Source organism: Thunnus albacares, chromosome 1 (genome assembly GCF_914725855.1).
Source record: "Thunnus albacares chromosome 1, fThuAlb1.1, whole genome shotgun sequence".
Classification (NCBI taxonomy): domain Eukaryota; kingdom Metazoa; phylum Chordata; class Actinopteri; order Scombriformes; family Scombridae; genus Thunnus; species Thunnus albacares.
The window spans coordinates 21,428,155-21,443,466 of NC_058106.1; the positions used below are offsets into that span (position 1 = coordinate 21,428,155).

The 15,312-nt window shown below is 40.1% G+C and overlaps 1 protein-coding gene across 8 annotated transcripts in view; it reads left to right on the top strand.

The window, feature by feature from the left end:
• LOC122980835 overlaps window positions 1-15,312 on the top strand; it is a 160,159-nt gene that overhangs the window by 29,091 nt on the left and 115,756 nt on the right. For all 8 annotated transcript variants that reach the window (XR_006403095.1, XR_006403096.1, XR_006403097.1 and 5 more), the window contains exon 3: window positions 1,350-1,456. The gene's annotated coding sequence lies outside the window, so the exon portion shown is untranslated. The remainder of the gene's footprint in view (window positions 1-1,349; window positions 1,457-15,312) is intronic.

The window sequence follows — 15,312 nt, forward strand, 5'->3', positions numbered from 1 at the left end:
AGACATTCTCTGTATGTGAGATGGCTCCTTGCACAGATTGTAAGGTGCTCAATTAATCCGTGTCGGAAAGGTTCAGCGCACTGACTTTTTTTAATTAATGTTGAATTAAACGAATTGGCAGGTTGCCAGAAACCAGGCACGCAGCTTTGAAGATTGTCATCGCGTAATGAGTCGCTTTTTTTCTCTTTATATTTTATGCTTTTCTATTTCCACTCCCTCGCTCTCCGCTGCCATTTGCCTGTATGCCTTAGCGATTTAATGATATGCAAATGAAATATGCATAAAACCATTCTGCTGTAGGATGATTAAGCACAGAGGACATTAGCCAGTGCCCGCCACAGTGTCTGTTGTCTCCTCTGCATTCCGCTTCGGCCAGGCGCCATCAACACCGTTCTAATAAAAGATCAATGCTGCTAATGCACTAATCATTTGAATCACACAAATAATATCCAATTTGAGGAGAAATTAGATTCCAGGAGGGTTTCTTCTTGCTCCAGTTTTGTAAGATCCAGAACCAGGAAAGGCAGATGTCTTCATATGTGAGAGTTGGTGCTCTAGAGAGCAGGCAGAAAGAAAAGAGACTAGGTTTTCCAGGAGGGAGCACTTAACATCACTGGCAATGCAGGAGCTTTTCTCTGCTTGTTTGTGAGAACTGTGGCATTATTTGACTACTGGCATATAACGAAGGAAGAAAAATATCCCCGTTCTTGCTTTCCTTCTCTCTCTCGCTCTCTCTCTCTCACACACACACACACACACACACACACACACACACACTCCACCCCCCATTCCATTCTGCTCTCTCGTGCAAGCCCTCTTTTTTTGTAATCCATTTGTGTAATGAAGACGCTGCACAATTAACATCCCCCATGGAATTAAATAAAAGGGTGATTATCCAAAGTTCATTAGCTCCGAAAGATTAGAATATCCATGTGTTTCCCCCGTGAAGAATATGGAAAAATACGGCACCAATTAGAAATTAAATTGTTAATCGTATTTGTTGGCGATCATGATTATCGCGTTTGAGATGCCCAAAAAGATGCCAACTTTCAAGCAGTCCTTCCTCAGTGGTGGTACAACCAGATTCAGACATCTTGGTAGTGCATGCCAAGATAGGGTAGCAAGCACAAAGATGTGATAATCCCTCCCTTTGGATGACTTCCTTAATTATTCATATTTCACAATCATGCCTCTTGTCCAAAGGAATCCATGGGGAAAAAAATTAAACAATAATTGTTCGATGCCAGTGGATAGATATCCTTGCGTTGCTAATTACGGTTTTAATTCCGACTGTGCATGTTAACAATTAAAACGAACTTAATGAAAGCCTCCGTTGTGTGTCTTTGCAGCGATGCCCATCCTTGGCTCTGTGCCCGATGCCAGCAGACCTCGCGGGAACCACAGAAACGTTCCTCCGGACCCAGGGAGTAGTCCGAACCGCAACTCAAACCAGTTGGTAAGTCAGCGTTGCATCTGTTTATGATAGTTTAGCGCAGGGGGAAAATCCTGAAAGGGTGGAGTTTGTTCATTTCTTTTGGATGGTTGGCAAGAAGGGGGCAAAAAAGTCGTGGAGATGTGGGGTGTGGGTGTGGAGGATGTAATGAGTTCCCACGGCCTCACTACCCCCAGTTTGGTTGCAGGCAGGCCAGCACCTCCCCCTCAGTGTTTCTTGAACTCAGGTTGCCTCCTTGTCCCTGTGCCTTCTGTACCCATTCGTCTGAGTTCCTGATGTGCCATCCCTCTCGCCTGGCTCTCATGCTGCCGGATACTATATTGAGCCTATAGGAATCCCAGTCCATGATGATTGCTGTGAATATAGATGAATCACACAAATACCTGCATTCCTCTCTCCTATAGCATGGCATGCTGCTCAAGTACAAATTCATGATCCTTTTATGACTTTTTAATTTTTCTGCTCCTAGAAGTTGTTCCTGTCACAGAAGAAAAAATGATCTGGAAGATAACGGGATGTGTGATTCATTTTGATCAGCACAAGTTCAAATAGAGGAGAAAAAAAGTTAATTAATTCTTGTTCGTCTGCTGATTATAATTTGTTTTGGCAGCTCATTAGTATGCATCCTCATGTTTGCATTTTTTGTCTCTCTTTTGTGTCTGTGACATTGTAAACAGCTGTTATTGAGCTTCAGGCACAGTCCCCCAGGTCCATTCTTCCTCCCTCCTCCTCTTGTAGGCAGGCAAGCAAGATTGGCAGCGTCTGTTGCAGCAGTGCCTGTGGTAGACATTCAATGTGGCTGCCAGCCAGTGCAATAAGAAATGCCAATTTACACTGGGGGAAAATGTGGGGTAAAGGGGGAAGGGAGTTGGCACAAAAAGAGGCACTCGCTTCACACCCTCTACTAATAGTTGAACAGTTTGCCGCTTTTGTCTTGCTTCATCTTGTTTTTTTGTTGTTGTTTTATCCCCATTATGGATTCTTTTGTTGATAACTCAAGTCGTTCCCTTGATTGAATGTGTCACCCTAATTAACAAAGCAAATTTTGTTCTAATTAGTCATATCAGGTGCTGTAATGCCTCTGTTTGTTCTTTTCTCTTTTGTTTTTGGCAACCGACACGTGAAGAGTATCCGATTATGTCGATTTGGCTTAATTGTGGTATATCTCCCTCGTCCTTCGCCAGTTTTCGTGCCAGATGCCATCACATTCCCGCTGGCACACCACTTGAGACCCGCAAGTGCCAAATCATTGCTCCTTGGGCATCCTCCAAACCAGTGACTTTTACCCAAGTCCATAAATGCCAACTGTGAGACTGAAATGGCATTTGTCATCGCCCATATCTTCCAAGGGTACGTCCTTTACTGCTAACGAATTGGCATGGCGTCTCCTGCCCAGATGGCTGGCTGGCTGCCTGGCACAGAGAGCTGTGCCTCAGATGGTTAGAGAGAGAGCAAGCAGGAGCGAGTGGGAGGAGTTTCCTTTTGTGTCACCGCCACACCCCCCAGTTATTACTAAAACAACAAAACAGCCCCAAGTTTCAGTTGTTTTAGAATTTCTATCTCAGTAATCCCATGTGACATCACCTCCATTTCCCTCTCTTGTGCATGTGGCTCCCATCACTGTAGGTTCACTTCCTGTCTTGCATCTTCTGTGGTATACAGTTTTACTGTATTTTAAAGTGCTGGATATCCACCCTTGTACCTCCATCATGGCGCCATGCAACAACACCTAATCCATCTGAATGACTGCTTCCGAAATTCATTCAGGTGTAGTTCACATCTTGATGTCTCCATCAGCAGGTGTTTACTTGTCCATCATGGCGGTACTGAAAAGATGAATGTGTGCTCTAAAGAGCTCCAACTTATACTATTTATAAGACAGCCCACCCATCCACAAAAAAAGAGAAAACAAAACCTAATGCGTGTGATGCTACCAAAATGACGGCAGGACCCTTCTGTCTCCCAAGCTACATCTAACCACCTACCCTAGAGAGCGAACAGAAGTCCGCCTTGGTGCTACCACTGAATGGATGGCACTGTGCCAACTTCTCTCTGCCATCAACCGCATTTGCTCCTTGTTTCCCTTATTTGCCCATCCCCTTTCTCTCTCAGTCCCTCTCTTACCCACCCTCCTCCTCTTCCTAGCTTTCCTTCCACATGCCCAGTACACCCACCTTCCATCGCGCTCTTTTGTTCTATGGGCTTGACATTAATTAACATACGGGTTAATTGATTCTAAAAGCTGATGATTTCCTCCAACTCGTACACTGGCTGGCTTTTGCACCCTGCCGTGATACCTCGTGCCTGGCATTAGCTGTACCTCTGCATTGCTGTACCTCTGCACTGGTCCTGGATGGAGAAAGAGAGACCCTAGACCCACAATCAGTAGCCACAGTGTAGTGCTACAGAACCAGAGTGAGCTGTGTCTGTATGCACCACAGTTCATACTAGATCTCGGCTGCTTATTCCACTGTAGCTGATTAAAGTTGACATTTTACTGGCTGATCCTGCCGCACAATGTTGTCCTGGCATTTTTTTAAATAATCAAAGTCCTCCTTCTACCACCTCCTTCTTTTTTGTCTGTACTTCTCCCATTTTACTCTTCTTACCTCTCTCCCAGCTCTCCACACTCCTCCTTTCTCTCTCAGTATCTATTAGTAATTGTCTTTAATTGTTTCACAATCAATTATCCTGTTCTTCTAAGCTGCATTCGTGACCATCCGTGCCGTTACTTTTTGTGGAACATGGATAAGAAGCATAATGAACATGTTGTAAACAATTGAGTGTATTCTGTCATTTTGACAAAGCTCTATATATATGTGTGTGGTAATTATCTTTCTTTTTGTCATTAGCGGTTTCATCACTACCGCATAATTATTTCAGCCACATCTGCTTTTCTCTTTCGTAGCTTTTTATTCTGGTCGTTTGGTACGGAGCTGATTAGGTTAAAAACGGGAGACAAAAATAGTTTAATTATTTAATAAAACCCCCTCTCTCTGAAGTGGGTATGCCCGCTGCTGTTAATTACAGTAGCAATGCTGCTTGCTTTAATAGTCGAGGTAGAATAGACTAATTAAGAGAGAAATTTATGAACGCTCGCAAATACCGTGTGATGTTCTTAATGAGATTGCTATAGAAATTCTTACATATTCTCTCTCTCTGTCTTATGTCTATTTATGTACAATACACCTTCTCTGTTCGACAGTTGTTTGGCTGTTTAATTGGAGATGATCTGATTTCTTTTCTTGTTCTTCGAAGTCTTTCCCAGTCTGGTGTTTGAGAGAAAGTAGTGGCAAAGTGCTTCATAACATGCTATTCTTTCCTGTTTCACACCCTTTTGGGTTTTTTTGTTTTGTTTTTTTTCCATTATTAAATAAAAAGCAGCAACTGGGCAATAGAGGCAACAAGAGGAATCCATTATGCAAATTGACCAGTATTTGCATAATGTCTTATGCCAGGAATATGCAAATGAATCGTATAATTTATGAGCGCCTGCGTCTGTCTCATAGTGTTCCCATAACGTACAATGAGGAGTTTTTTTCCCCTTCCTTCTCTCTCCTCCTATCCAAGCTGGCACGACATGCACCACACTCACAACCAGACCCATACAAAACAAGCACACCCACAAAAGGGGTTGCTGGCTGGGTACTATGACTGGGTGGGAAAAACTTGTCTGGCAGACTGATGGGGGATAAGGAGGCAGGCAAGGGGAGGGGACGGGTGGTATGGGAGAAATGTGTAGGGGGGCACATAAATCCCTCTACAAAGGCTCAGTAGCAGATGCTAATTCTCTAAAACAACTGCGAAACTAAATAAAATGAGAGACAAAAAACAAAGGCGGAAGATTTCAACTGGGTGGAGCGACAGCGATTTCTGACTTTTCTTTTTGTCTTGTTGCAAGAGCGTTGGTTCTGCACTCTTTCTCTTTTCTTTGATGCCCGCTTTTGAGAATTTATTTTTTCTTGTCATTGGGGCTGGCAGCTTTTTCCTCTTGTGGAGGATTTCCTCATGAGTCAGTTGGATGAAGGCAGCTGAGTACTGGATGGGATGGAGAGGAGAGAGAAATACAGAAGGAGAGAGAGGCAGTATCTCAAGGCATGTGTGTGTGGGCTCCAGTCAGTCTCCACCAGTACCCTGGAATGCCACCACTCAATCCAGCCAAGCCCAGCACAGAGCATCCAGGCTGTATCCAGGGAGACTAGGACCAGACTCATCCTTATGTGTGATATAAATTGCCGCCAGTTGTTTGGGCATCTCATTCCCCAGCAGGATTCTGTTTGCTGCAATTATTCTATTACGACTCGTTTGTGATGATTGGCCTGCTTTGCATAGTTGATGTGAGGCTAATGGCTAAAGAGACAATTCCACATTGTTCCGGAGAAAAAAAGCCACAGGGGACTGCGTTGGAAAAAAGGCTTCCAGCACAGCACTCCAATTTATTTTGGACATGAGTGTTGGAGAAAAAAAACTTTTCTTGAATTCCTTCTAAGGGCCTGTCCTCACAGAAATTCCATGTCATCATATTTTTGCATCAACTGCCTCTGTTCTAGAAGTCGGAATGTGCTCTTTCTGCATTTCCTCACTCTTGGACACTGCTGTGCGTGATTGTAGAAAGGTGTTTGTGCCAGGACCGCCCCATTGCACACAGAGTGAGTGTGCCCGCCTCCCCATGTGCCTGAAGGGGCATCTGTTCCCTCCTTGTTGGACAGTGATTGTACAGCAGCAGACGTGTGTACTTTAGTGTGTTAGAACAGGGGCACGTTTGCATATGAGAAACAGAAAGAGACAAGGGAGATTGGATTATGTAAGTCAGCATGATGTGTCTTTCCTTCTTTGTTCAGCATATGCACACAGACCCACACACGCTTCAATAGGTGGACCGTGTCATCTTCTCTGTTGCTGTATCAGACATTGGATTGGAAAAAGGAAAGAGGACCATCTCATGGAAATACTGACCCTTCTGTGTTCTGTAATTTCACCTTTTGGCTTCGGTTGTTTCTCTCGCGTGCTTTAATGCGGTTGATGTTGCTAATTCCAACTCAGACCTTTCTTAATTAGAATGTCAAGATCATTATCCAATGCTATTTAAATTGTTTCTACGTTTGCGTTTTTTATTCACATGTTTTTCCTTATGTACACTGACGCAGTGAAATTGCCTAGATTAGTTCTGTATGCATGCCAGCAATTATTTTCTGGAATTAGCATTCAACTGGCAGCTTATTATACTGCACAGACCTTTTATTATTTCTGATGAATGATTCATTTAAATGTGGAATATTTGGACTTGAATGCAGCATCTGAATATGCAGCGGACATTTTGCATTCAGGCTGTGATTATTGCACAAATTGGTTCTTCCGATATACATTTTTGTATGTGAACTAAGGTTACATATTACACTTTATTTCCTATGGTGGAAAATAGCTGAATCATCACTAAAGTTCACTTCAGCCCATGTTTGGATGAACCAATGATTTCTTACAGCCTAAGTGTTTTTATATTTTACAGTCCTCTTGATAACATTAGTAGTAGTAATAATGATAATAAGTGACATATTAAAAGAAAAGAAAACAGGAACAAATACAGAAAAAGATACAAAATGACAAACAAAAGAATAAACCAATGTTGAATGAACATTGTAGGGTTTAGGATGATCCTGGCTAACATATGGGCCCTGGGTAAGGGCAAACATGGAGTAATGATAGTGTCACTTTAAAGAACAAGTAGGAGATTACATTACGTCGCCAAACCTGTTCACAAATCATCAAATAAAATAAGGAACACTAAATACAGAGGGAGAAATCAATACATTAGCTAAAAAATTAAAGACTGTCATTAACTTGTCAAAATACACCTGCTGTAAATGTCATGGTAACTAAGTATCATGTTTAATTTTGACAACCTTTTTAAGTGATAGAAGGAAAACCTCCTTTAGGTTCAGCAGAGGTAAAATTTAATTTCATTCTTTGAAATTTAAACTCTGTATTAACTTTAGTTTGAAGTTTCTCTAGATCACAGCCACACAAAAATATTATAAAAAGAAATTCAGCACTTACAGAAACACACTGATAGGTCATTGGCCTTTCAAAATTAAATTGTATATATTTTGTATGTGTGTTGCTCGCAGTAAGTGCACAGTACCAGTCAAAAATTTGGACACACTTTCTCATTCAAAAGAATGGGAAGGTGTGTCCAAACGTTTGACTGGTACTGTATGTGTATACATGTTTTGTTCTTGTTCAATGATTTCATGTACGCTTTATCAAAGTACTCATTACAAAGATTTGGCAATAAAAATTGCCTAAAACAGCGAGTTTCCAAAGAAATGCCCCCAAGAAATTCAAGTTTCTTTGGAGGTCTGTATTAACATTTTATTTCCCTACCTGGAAAAAAAATTATTCAGTGCGTCCAGGGTTTTCCCTGGATTTTTTGGAGACAAAAGAATAAAGGTTATGACAAATGATGGTGTTGATTTTGTAGGCCTGGGACAATATGCTTATCTCCCAATTCAATACTATCACAATACTTAAGTGCAGATTAGACATTACAGACAGACATTACCATTCAAAGCAACACTCTGCTGCCATGTCAAACAGGAAAACAGGAAACAATCAAACAATACTCTCAGTGCTGGCCTCTGTGACTTCTGTGTACAACACATAGGGAGATATTGAAGTGGCTAATGTTGGCTAATGCAGTGGTACATGTGCAAGTATCAGTGGAACTGTTGACACATTGTCTTCACTGTGCAGTGCAAACTGCCAAAGTGATGCCACCTGCATTGAGTTGAGGTACCTTGGATATGTAATTAACTGGAACAAGATGTGGTGGTTATACTGTACAGTTGAATGGCATCCATAGAAACAAGCATCAGACATTTTGGTGCTTATGACCCACCTGTACTATAGTGATATAATCGACACACGGTTTTCTAATATTCCTATCCTAGCCAACCTGCATAAACATTTTTGGTCTACTGAACTGAGCCAAAGAGCAAAATACTGGCTGTACTATACATCTCTACAGTATGTGCATCAGTGAACCAAAGTTTGTTTGACACAGTACTGTCAGTCTCCAATGTTTGACCTCAACTCTTTTTTCTGAACTTTAAATACTCATTGTTGTGTAATTATTTCTGCATTTTTTTGACAATATGGTGATAAAACTCATTTGGCTCCAGTCACTAGTAGTCAAGTAACAGTAGTAAGTTCTTTGGCTTACAGAATCCTTTTATTTGAGAAATTGTTGCTAAATGTTGGTCTCTATTGTATAAGTTTCTTTAGACTTTAATAATCTTCTCTGCCATTGACCAGATAAATTTAATAGTTAAAACATGTAGTTGCCATGTTTATCATGCATGGCTTCAAGTGGGGTCTACAAATAGGAGCACACAAATCTGTCTATAAATTTGGACAGTTTAATACATTAAATCTTAAAAATCATGATTAGCATGGCAGTATTTAATGCAAATTTAACTCACTGATGTGTTGTTTTTGTTCATCAGACGTCATAATAAACCTGAATCATTGTGAGCCAAGTGAATTTTAGAGCACAGTAGCAGGGTCCATAGTAATAGGAAAGGTATAAATGAGTAGTAAGGCTTGATTGCTAGCCTCACTGAAAGCTCCCGTCACATTCATTGCACCCTTTGACCCCTCAACACACATTAGTTACTGAGGATTTATTTCAGCACAAGATGTTCCCATAAAAGTGGCAATCTTGTCTTAATAGCATGAAGGTTTTAGCATGCTGGATAACAGCATCTGAAATCACAGAGACGCAAATAGGTCTATCCATAAATACAATCCATCCATAATAATGGATACCTCTGTAAAAGGAGCAGTGTTAGAAAAAAAAACTTTGCTCTCTCAGTGTAATGATATAATTGCACTTCTTCCAGTTTCAATAAACTCTATTTTTGTTGTGAGAGGATTTGAGTATGTGATGGGAATTGAAAAGTAGTGTAATATCATTGTGTTATGTCAGCTGAATTTTGTTTGGACAAAGTCTGAGTATGTAGTCTCTGTTTTGGTGCTGCTGGATCTTAGCGCAGCTTTTGATACTGTTTATCACAGCATCCTGATTGAAAGGCTTAGGCAGTGGGTGGGTGTCTCTGCGAGCACCCTCGACTGGTTCTCCTCCTATCTCTCACATAGGAGTTTTTTTGTGTTGCTTGGTCCCTATATGTCTGAAACTGCTGCTCTTTCCTGTAGTGTGCCTCAGGGTTCTGTCTTGGGTCCTATACTATTTGCTCTGTATATGCTTCCCTTGAGTCATATTATTAGCAAATTTAAGGACATCTCTTATCACTGTTACACTGATGATATTCAGCTATATGTTTCTTATAAGCCTGATGAGACTGACAAACTATCTGTTTTGCATAATTGTCTGACTGCCATAAAGGACTGGATGGTTAACAGCTTTTTACAACTAAAGGCAGATAAGACTGAGGTCCTTATCATTGCTTCAGATAGTAGAGCTTCCAAGCTTGCTCAGTGTATTGGGTCCCTTTTATATTTGATCAGGCTATGCACTTTAATCAACAGCAGGTCACTTAGGTCTTCTGACCAGTACTTACTAGTTGTCCCTCTTGCTTGACTAAAAACAAAAGGCGATGGTGCCTTTGAAGTAGTGGCTCCAACACTGTGGAACCCTTTTCCTGTAGACATACGATCTGCGGTGTCTGTTGATGCCTTTAAAAAGTAGCTGAAGACTCATTTATTCGAACTGGCCTTTGTCTCACCTCATACTGTCTAGTGTTTGTATTTTTTTTGTATTATATTTTATATTATACTATTTTTATAGTATTATTTCTTAAACAATTCTAATCTTGTGAAACACTTTGTGACCTTAATCTGTGAAGGGTGCTATATTAAATAAACTTGACTTAGTTACTTACTTAATAGTCTTCTATTAGTTGTTGACTTAATAGTTGTGTTTATGAATGTTTCGCTGTGTGTTTGCTGAATCTGGCTTTTCCCAGCTTTAATAAAGCCCTCACTCCTCACAGATGATGGATTTGCTTATTTAAGGCACTCATTATGTTTCTTATCATTGATTTTTGAATAGGCAGTCCTACAGTCATAACTCTGGTTATTTGACGGTAGTGTTGATGTGATGTGGTCTAATTTCATTTCATTTTCAGATGACAGATTCTTTGTGAAGAAAAGTCTTATTTAGACTAAAAGATTTTGACTTGGAAAGTTGTCTTTATGTTGATTAAAGGATTTTGTTGGCAATTTTCTATATTTTTATAGATGTATTTTCCAAAAACTATTTAAGTTCTTTGACAAATCTATAATGTAGTACAAAGTCAAGAGGTTGTGACAAGTAGCACAACAAGCTAGCGAAGCTCTGTAAACAGAACTGTGTTCCCATGTAACCATTCTCTTCAGGAATGAAGGAACATGTCACCCAGTGCAGTGGTGTGGCTCAATGACGAGTATTTAATAGTTTTTGGACAACAACGGAGGTCTACGGCACAGAGGAATACGATGTATCAGGCTTTGGATACACACACAATACTTGTATGTAGGATTACTTAATTGTTAGTTTAGCTCTGCATATGAGATTTGATGACAATAAGAAAAATATAGAAAATTGCCAGCCAAATCCCTTAAGTAAGATGTGAAAGGGTTTTAAAACTTAACAAAGTAAAACAAGGGACTGTGTATATATTAAGGCTAACATGCTATTAAAATGTGGGAATACCTTGTAATAAATTAATAGTGTAATTTAATTTTCTTGGAACATAAGGCGGTTGATATAGCATTGCAGGCACTAGGGCATCCCACAATAATAATTTTGACTGTGTATTATTTAGAAAATACAGTAGTTATAAAAGTTTCAGATTTTTTGTAATTTTGAAGCAATGAAAATACATTTAGCCCTACATCTGTGGTACATAGAAAGCTCAGAAATCTTTATTCCTACCTGATTTTATTATTTATTTTTTATTGTGTCTACAGTGCTTTCACAATCCTATTTAAGACACCATTGCTGGGGAGGAGGACATCATTATTCTGCCCTAGATTATAGACTCAACACTTACAAAGGCCATAGTGTGTTTGTTTGCTTGCTTGCCTGCTGAACAGTGCCCTGAGTACACTGCATAGTCTCAGGAGTAGGCTGCAGGGTCACCTTTTTTCTTTTTACTTTCTACACCTGTGACCTCAGATTCACATGGGTCATACTACTTCCAGAGTTCATCTGTGGTAGCGTTAAGGAGGTGCACAAAACTTCTTGAACTACCCAACAGCACTCTCCCAGGAGATCGAGAGTGCTGTTGAATGGTTCAAGAAGAAGCTGCAGGACCTACATGGACTGGTCTGACTACACAGAGATGCTTCAGAAAGAGAAAGTACACAAAAATAACTTAAATCTATCTTTGTCTGAAACACGTGACATATTCTGTCAGCTCTGGCCAGTGGACTGTTATGTCAGAAGTGGAGTGTTGGTAGAGACACCAAGACATGGATTGCAGGCCATACCAACATTTGGCAGCAGTTGTTAAAACAATGTGTATGCTTAAAATCATATATATGCCATTTTCCACACACAAACTGGTATTAATAAAAACAGAATGTGCTGTGAAAATAAGAGCACCTTACGCATGCGTCAGACCAGCCGGACACGTTTTTGTAGTCAGTAGTTATAAAAGATGGAAATGGGAAAAAAGGTGTTAAGCAACTCCACTGATTTTGTGATTTTTATGCAGTCTACACAGTAATCTTTAAAATAGCAATCACACATCTTTTGTGTGATCAATTTTATCATTTTTAATTTACAAAGGACTCCTTTTATTTCCATGTTAATATTGTTTTTAGTGTATCCTTAATTGTGACACAGATATACACTACAATCTAATCATTTATATTTCTGAAATGTAATGAGTATTGAGATCACTGCTGCTGCTGATTTTTAGGTACACGTGATTAATTAAGGACATGGGCGCTATGAATAGCCACATCCATGCATAATGGTCACATGTGATGACAGCTGCTGTGGCGTCTTTGGAGAATCTCACCCATGCAACACAATTGGTAAAATTGCGCTACTACTTTCCCATGTGTTTCTTTGACAGGTTGAATGACTAGTGGAGCAGGCACCATATTGATATGCAAACAATGATTAAGGCTGTGTCTAAATCCATTTATGCCTAATTTTGGGAGTGGAAATAAGGCTCATGCATGTGTACCTTGTTACACAATGATTTAGATTCATATAACAGAGCCATGCATACATGTGGCTTTATAAATCTGATGAAAATAATGTGTATGCATATTTCTGGTTTTGTGCATATAGACTGTTTTAGTCATCAGTCTACACAGAGTTTTATGCATCTGGCTGCAGGACAGCAATCCACGGTCTTGGAGAAGTTGCAGAGTAGAGAATGAGGACTAAACTGTATTCCATCCCTGACTACACCTCCCATTTCTTTACTGTGAGCTGATGTAGCTGTAAAATACTCAGCTTCCAGCTCATCACCAGGTCAGAGCTCCATGTGCTCTTTCTTGACGGCAGAATACTCCTGCTGTTGCTATCTGCCAGCGAGGAGAATGCTGTGGCAGGACAAATGCACAGATACAAAATCGGACACAAATGTGTGGCTATTTACACAGTGTTTGACAGCAGAGTGTAGCCAACTACAACTTTGAATCACCGCTTCTTTGCATTTTTATTTCACTGTGTTTAGTAAGCTGTACACCAAACAGATCTTCATCTGCCCATGCATGAACCAGCAGCTCAGAAAGACTTTGCCTTGTCAACATAAAGGCCAAGCTCTGTGTATCTATCATTGTCTCATGTCCATCATTGCACAGCAGATTAATTCTTTGTCCTGGCAGCATAATTATATTTTCACACTCACAGTGGCAGTTATTCTGTGCAGGTATGTGCATGTGTCTGTGTGCGTATGTCTGTGTACTTGTGTATGTCTTCTGGCTCACTGCACTCCACTCTTACTAGTAGATGCCTCCAAAGCCCCCTGCCCTTTCACGCCTGATGAACCAGAGACAAGTGCCAGAGGGTAAACATGTCCACTGCCACATGTCTCTCTCCTGAATAGCTGCATTTAGCATGCACCACATGCCATACTCAATGGAAGCATACATGTCTGTGTACTCACAGATGCAAGCACATCTCTAATGAGTCTAATCTTGAAATACACACCAGTGCAAGGGAGCCGAGGGCTGTGTTAAGCACTTATGTTAACTATTGCATGCAATGTGCACTAACACGGTTGTAAGCAGAATCCTGCATTATTCAGACTGGGTGGATGGGGTAATTAAGAGTCTTGTAGTCACTTCATAATTCATCTGCGTTAAAGGCCCAGCAGTTTGGCTGGAATAAACAGAGCTGGCACATGATGTGATGTACGATGAGACAACATGGCACTTGTGCATAGAATAGCTGTCTTTTCATACTTAGCCTGCGGCTAGTTAGGGTTGAGGTGGAATAGTAGCAGTGGAGGGTTTAGTTGTTGATTAAATAAAAAGCCATCTTTTTTCATCTGCTCTGCCAAAGTAGCCTCCGCCCCTAATGCTAACGCCAGTTAATTGTTCTGGTAAAAAAAAAAAGGATACAAAACTCTGCAACCCTGAATCCTATGCATGCATTTAATGTAAGCATCTGCTGCTATGTAAAGCTTTATTTGTGCCAAGAATACTACATTTTGCATTGTCTTTCTAGACCAGTGTTTCCCAAAGTGGGTGCCATGAGGACAGGCCAGGGGTGCTTCACTGTTCATCTATTGTGCATTTTTAATAATGTTTCACTACATTTAAAAAATTTGTGACATTTACATTAACTATGTCTTATTTTACATTTTCAAACATATCAAAACAAAATAAACAATGAATGTTAAAATCACCATCTTAAAAACTTTGTTTAATGTGTAGGTAAACACAGCTGATGTCACTGTTGTTGGTTGTCATAGTAACATAACATGCTTCCTGGCTCAGGATTTTTGCAGGAGCTCAGCAGTCAGAAAAAAAGTGAGTGTCAGAGCAATGATACAAAGATTTGAGACAAGAAACAGCTCAAAGAAATGCTGAAACATCTCAGCTCTCAACACAGAGACGACTGAATCTGAGCCGACCAACAAAACTGCTCGGCTAATGGCTTAACGGACAGGTTGTAGCTGCTTGTGGAAGATGGATATCCATCAGTGCACATTCACTGCGGCACGTTCCCAAATACATATTTGTGTGATGTGGTATACATGAAAATAAGACGTTCTGTCAGTGGAGTCAGACCTGTAGGTTGTTTTCTCTCTACGCATCAGCAGCAGCTCACATGTCCCATTAAAATGCCTTTTACCCAACCTTTTTTGGGGTTTTGCTCAGTAGCTCATTTTAATTAAAGAAAATGAAGGATATACAATATATTAACATATTTAATTCAATGAATTGCTTATTTTAAGTAAAACTATTTATCTGTAAATTTACACAGCACCTGTTGGCTATTGTTATTGTTATTATCAATCTTTCACTGGAGTGGTGAGATATTTAATGTTATTTTGGTGGTAATACCATGAATGACCAAATGGGTGGGGAGCAAGTAAGTAAGTAGAGAATAGATTTAATAAACACTTGTCTTAATTTTTTAAAATATCCTATGATGAGTTAATAATGACCAAAAAATGTATAAAGTGCTGTTAATGATTTGGATGAAGTTATTAATCAGTGTGTGATTGACTGACTAGTCAAAGAGTTTGAACAGATAGCAACAGATGATCGCTGGACATTAGACAGAGTATTGATCATGCATGTTTAATACTCTTCCCACTGCAGCTGAAGGAAAAGCTTACAGGCGCAGAGCTAATTAGTCACTTGTCAATAACTGACAATCCAGGGGAAAG